This window comes from Hordeum vulgare, chromosome 2H, assembly GCF_904849725.1.
Source record: "Hordeum vulgare subsp. vulgare chromosome 2H, MorexV3_pseudomolecules_assembly, whole genome shotgun sequence".
Lineage (NCBI taxonomy): Eukaryota > Viridiplantae > Streptophyta > Magnoliopsida > Poales > Poaceae > Hordeum > Hordeum vulgare.
In genome coordinates this window covers 350,790,415-350,796,697 of record NC_058519.1, presented here as the reverse complement: position 1 = coordinate 350,796,697, position 6,283 = coordinate 350,790,415, and positions in this window count along the sequence as shown.

The window sequence follows — 6,283 nt, the reverse complement described above, 5'->3', positions numbered from 1 at the left end:
TGCAACAATGGTACCAGAACTAATCAAGTTATTGGGTATGGATTGGTAAGTGTTTAGGTTGCAGCAAAACTAAGCATATATGGTGGATAACTCACGAGAACATAATGTAAAGTGAGGGGGTTTACGCATGATGGTCGGAACTACATAATGACCACTAAGTGATCTTGAACACCTACTTACGTCAGTCGTAACCCCACCGTGTCCTCAGTCGGAGAAGGAGCTCATGAAAGAGACATTCACGGTTACGCACACAGTTGGCATATTTTAGTTAAGTTTACTTCAAGTTATCTTGAACTGGATGTTAAACAAAGTTTCCATGTTGCCACATAACTGCGGGCCCGACTTTCCCCATAACAACCCGAGGCGTGTTAGGAGCGCTCGGTTATGGAACATAACACCGGTAGCCGAAACTAAGGCAACAAAAGCGGAACAAAGCACCTAACAAAAGGACAAACCTTCCTCCTTTTGCCAAGTATACAGGTGCATTGAATTAAATAGAAATAATAAGATGATATTCAAAAGCCCATGTAAATATATGAATGAGCCTGCACGTGCAACTAGCAATGCTATAAGAGGGTTGAGCAAGCGCTATCTTATCCAATCAATATTTGCTAGGTTGTGGAGGGGTTAGAGGCTTTTCATGGCAATATTTGGAGGCTATTTATTCAGGTGGTAGGGAGTGGTAATATGGCGATGGAAACGAGTCATCTAACCACAAAAAAATTAGAGACGGTATCAAGGTCACAATCATCTTGCCTGTTGGTTCTTCTGATGGGTACAACTCTTGCTCTCCAGGAATGTACTCAGTGTAAAGCACATATGCTCCCTTGGTGGTTCTGATAATTCATGACAACATACATTGTCTCTTGGACTAACACTTTTACCTAGTATATTTCAGGAATAGTCCATAGAGAGCATTGGCTAAAGGATTATGTGGAGATGTCCCTTGATGCAAGAAAGGAATAAGGTTGGCCCAAGCTTCAAGCTAGAAGACTCTTCATTTTATATTTGTGAGAAATCACTTTTGAGTCCATAGGAAAGCCAATAATATTAAAAGGGGATGAGATATTAAAATGAACTGGTTGATCAAGTGCTGAGAGATAGGCACCAAAAATACCCAGTCATTTTCCCACATAACCACTTTGTCCGAAGACACATACACAAAATCGGTGCCACCAAATTTCTCAATTCGTCCCTACCGATTTTCGTCCCAGACAGAACCCTAGCCAAAGCCACAAATTGGTGCAACCGAATCTGTGTTAGTGCTACCGAGTTTGGGTGACCAACTTTCTGTTGCCTCGGTACACAAAATTGGAATTCCCAAGTTTGAGTATCGCTCTCACGGAGTTGTGTCATCTGACCGTTAGCCACCTTTTCGGTGTCACCGAGTTTTGTATATCGGTTCCACCTGGATTCAAAAGTTGCTGCCTTTAGTGCATGTCGGTACCACCAAGTTCATGACTTCGGTGTCACTGAGTTGGTCACTTTAGGTGTAACGGTTGGATTTTGGGGACTGCCTATATATACCCCTCCACCCATCTCTCATTCAAGGGTGAAACACTTAGAACACACACTTCATTGCCAGATCCATTTTTCTGAGAGAGATCCACCTACTCATGTGTTCAGATAAATATATTCCAATCCAATCATTTAAAACTTGATCTCTAGCCTCCCCAAGATGCTTTCCAGCAAATCAACCTCTCCTACCCATGCCTATTCTTTGAGAGAGTGATTGTGTGTTGAGGAGACTATCTTTAGAAGCACAAGAGAAAGGAGTTCATCCTTCTACCACATCTATTACCTTTTGGAGGGTGGTGCCTCCTAGATTGGTTAGGTGTCGCTTGGGAGCCTCCTACTTCGTGTTGTGGAGTTGAACCAAGATGTTTGTAACGACATGGAGATCGCCTACTTCGTGAATATCTACCGTGAGTGAGGCTAGTCCTTCATGGACGGAAGCCGTGGTGGAATAGACAAGGCCGCTTCTTCGTGGATCCCTTGTGGGTGGAGCCCTCCGTGGACTCTTGCAGCCGCTACCCTCCATGGGTTGAAGTCTCCACTAACATGTACGTGCGATAGCGCCACCTATCAGAACCATGGCAAAAATCTCCGTGCCAACCTCTTTGCGTTGGATCTCCTAAACTCTACTCCTTACTACATGTACAAAGTCTTTACATATCCGCTGCCATATATGTTGACTAGCATTTGTAGGGTGTACTATGTTGGATATAATCCCTAGAGGCAATCATGTATGATGATATTTCCTATGTGTTTATGAATAAAGATAGTCCTTGGACATTATCAATGATCTGTATTAACAAGTATGTGCCTTGTTTGTGAGACTATACATTGTATGATGACTGTCCTAAATGGTCCCTAGTCGAAAGAGTTGTGTGGACGCGCAACCAAGTAGACTGGCATATGATACGGTGGATGGTCCGGTCTCACTGACCATGTAGCATTGGATGCTAGCCGGATAATATGGACTCAGAAAGATCTGGTCAGATTCGACGTAGTCGGATCCGAGGCGAGATAAGGTCTGAGTTGGACAGACCCAACAATGAGATGCAATGACAGGTCATCTATGAGTCTCTAGTACAACATATGTTCTATGTCCTAAGACCCAAGTTGTCGCATGTACTCGGGATGGTGACATACTTTCTTTGGGCCGACCAAACGCTACTCCGTGACTGGGTAGTTACAAAGGCAAGTTTAGGACTTGTCCAAACCCATGTCACGAGACGTGGTCGAGCAAGATGGGATTTTCCCCTCCGACTAGGAGAGATATACTCTAGGCCCCTCGGGTGATCTGACGTGGATAAGCATGGCCATGCGATGAGGATTATGAGATAATCCGAATGTTGGTTAGATTCACCGCAACGAGAAAGAGGTCGTGCGCTAACAAGGATGACCATGTCTCCTTGAGCACGACAACGTATATCATGTGGCAAAGGGAACATAAGTATGAAGTAAATGTTCGCCTAACCAGCTGCATCAGATACTTGGAGTCGACACGCCTTGCTAGAGGCCGCTACCGACTAGCTGAGTCGGACGTGGTCTGACTCGCGGCCAAGTGAACGGGAACCTAAAGGGTCGCACACTTAAGGGAAGGAGCACGTGGGCTTTAGGGTCCATGCAAGGCCCACGAGTTTAACCTGCGCCGGACGCATATATATAGTGGAGGTGCGGCACACCTATTCGATTGATCGCTTCGGTGCCATCATTAGGCCTGTGCATGTGTTGCACCAAGCCACCTCCACTCGCCGCCACCAACTGTGTGATCCGGACCTAGCAGTCCACCGTAGAGTGTTCCTCCTGCACGCGCGAATAGCATTAGAGGCGGTGCGCGTGCACCGCTCTGGAGAACCTGTACGTGGGATCAGTCAAGCGGCTGTTGGTGGGAGACGATCCGATGACCGATTATTCGAGGGAGATCGGACGATGAGGAGATGGACCACGTGGTCGTGTTGCCCCAACTCTACTTCCGTTGCATGGCACTTCGCGTCTTGTGGTAACGATGTGTGATCCATCTCCGTAGCATGTTCTTGGATGTTCTATGCGTAGGAAAATTTTAATTCACATGTGATGCACCTATGGTAGAACCCAACGTACTAGAATTGTTAGAATTGCTAAAATCTGCCAACCATAAAATTGGGAAATAGCTAGGATTTTAATCTTGTCAAGTAGTCTATTCACCCCCCTCTAGACACATCTTCTATCGATGATACACACTGTGATCCTCGCACTCATTATCATCTCACTTTGCTACCCAAAGAAAATACACATCCAATGAACACACGACAATGTGCAATGGTTCAAACTACATGATGCATGAGTGCGGGAAAGAAAGGAGCATGGTAATGCTAACAAGTTATATTTATCATGCATTTGTTATGTTGTTAGCATTCCGGACAGAACCTCAAGTTTATTTATTTGTACATGCATGAACATGTAATAAATGGATGCATCATGAGAAAACGGTGCAAAAACGTATAAAGAGCATCGCAAACCGAGCTACAGATCTCTTAGAATTCACAAAGCAAGATACATAAGTCAACAATGACTAAACAACGTTTGAGAATGAGATATGGGCATTTTCTTGGTAATCCAAGTATGACAAGTGATAGGGTACAAAATTCTATGTGCAATAAACCTAAAATACATGGAAAACAACTAAACACAACTTACACAAAGCACAAAATAAAACAACAACCAATTGATAACCCACAAGCATAGGGGATCGCAACAGTTTCCGAGGGTAGAGTATTCAACCCAAATTTGTTGATTCGACACAAGGGGAAGCTAAATAATATTCTCGAGTATTAGAAGTTGAGTTGTCAATTCAACGACACCTCAAAGACTTAGTATCTGCAGGAAAGTTTCAGTAGCAAAGTAGTGACAACAGTAGCGGTAACACTAGCAGTGGTAACAGTAGTAGCAGTGACAACAGTAGCGGTAACAGTAATGGATCAAGGACCAGTAGGAAAAGCTCGTAGGCATTGGATCGGTGATGGATAATTATGTCGGATGACATTCATCATGTAACATTTATAACATAGCGAGATATGTAACTAGCTCCAGTTCGTCAACGTAATGTTGGCATGTATTCCGTATATAGTCATACATGCTTATGGAAAAGAACTTGCATGACATCTATTGTCCATCCCTCCCGTGGCAGCGGGGTCCTAATGGAAACTAAGGGATATTAAGGTCTCCTTTTAATAGAGAACCGAAACAAAGCATTAGCACTTAGTGAATACATGAACTCCTCATACTATGGTCATCTCCGGGAGTGGTGCCGGCTATTGTCACTCCGGGGTTGCCGGGTCATAACACATAGTAGGTGACTACAACTTGCAAGATAGGATCAAGAACGCACATATATTGATGAAAACATAATAGGTTCAGATCTGAAATCATGGCACTCGGGCCCTAGTGACAAGCATTAAGCATAGCAAAGTAGTAGCAACATCGATCTTAGAACATAGTGGATACTAGGGATCAAACCCCATCAAAACAAACTCGATTACATGATAGATCTCATCCAACTGATCACCGTCCAGCAAGCCTACGATGAGATTACTCACGAACAGTGAAGAGTATCAAGGAAATGGCGATGAAGGAAGGTTGATGATGATGACGACAATGATTTCCCCTCTCCGGAGCCTAGAACGGACTCCAGATCTGCCCTCCAGAGGAAGAACAGGTGGTTGCGGCGGCTCCGTCTCGTAAAACGCGATGAACTATTCTCTCCTAATTTTTTCTGGGCGAGAGAGACTATATAGAGCTGTATTTGGAGGCGGCGGAGCCACGAGGGCCTCACAAGGCTGCCAGGCGTGGCCAGGGGGGGGGGGGGTCGCCTCTTGGGCTTGTGGGCTCCTCGCTCCACGTCTCCAGGTGATTCTTGCGCCAGTATTTTTTATATATTCCAGAAAAAAATCCTCGTAAATTTCCAGGTCATTCCGAGAACTTCCATTTCTGCTTAAAACAACACCATGGCAATTCTGCTGAAAACAACGTCAGTCGGGTTAGTTCCATTCAAATCATGCAAATTAGAGTCCAAAACAAGGGCAAAAGAGTTTGGAAAAGTAGATACGATAGAGACGTACCAACTCCCCCAAGCTTAAAGCCTTGCTTGTCCTTAAGCAATTCAGTTGACAAACTGAAAGAGACAAAAGAAAAACTTTTACGAACTCTGTTTGATCTTGTTGTTGTAATTATGTCTAACTCATATTCTGTTGTTCAGCAAGATCATAAGCTAACCACATAAGCAATGACATTTACGTCTCATGGTAAACTCATATCAATGGAAAAATCAACTAGCGAGCAACAATAGTAAGTTTCAAATGTCAACACTTCAATCAACGGAATCACGAAGCAATATGAACGGATGGTATCTCTCTAGCTCTTTCTGAGACAACAAAACATAAATGCAGAGCACCTTCAAAGACCAAGGGCTGACTGAACATTGTAATTTATGGCGAAGAAGATCCAGTCACAGTCATACTCAATAACAATTAATAGCAAAGCATAAAAATGACGGAGGTGCTCTCTAATTGGTGCCTTTATAAGGAGAGGATGACTCAACAAAAACATAAATAGATAGGCTCTTCGCAGAGGGAAGCATTGATTTGCAGAGGTGCGAGAGCTCAAGCTTTTAAAACAGAGATAAATAATTTTGGGTGGCATGCTTTCATTGTCAACGCGATGACCAAGAGTTTTCACCATCTTCCACGCTACACACATTATAGGCGGTTCCCAAACAGAAAACTAAAGTTTTGACTCC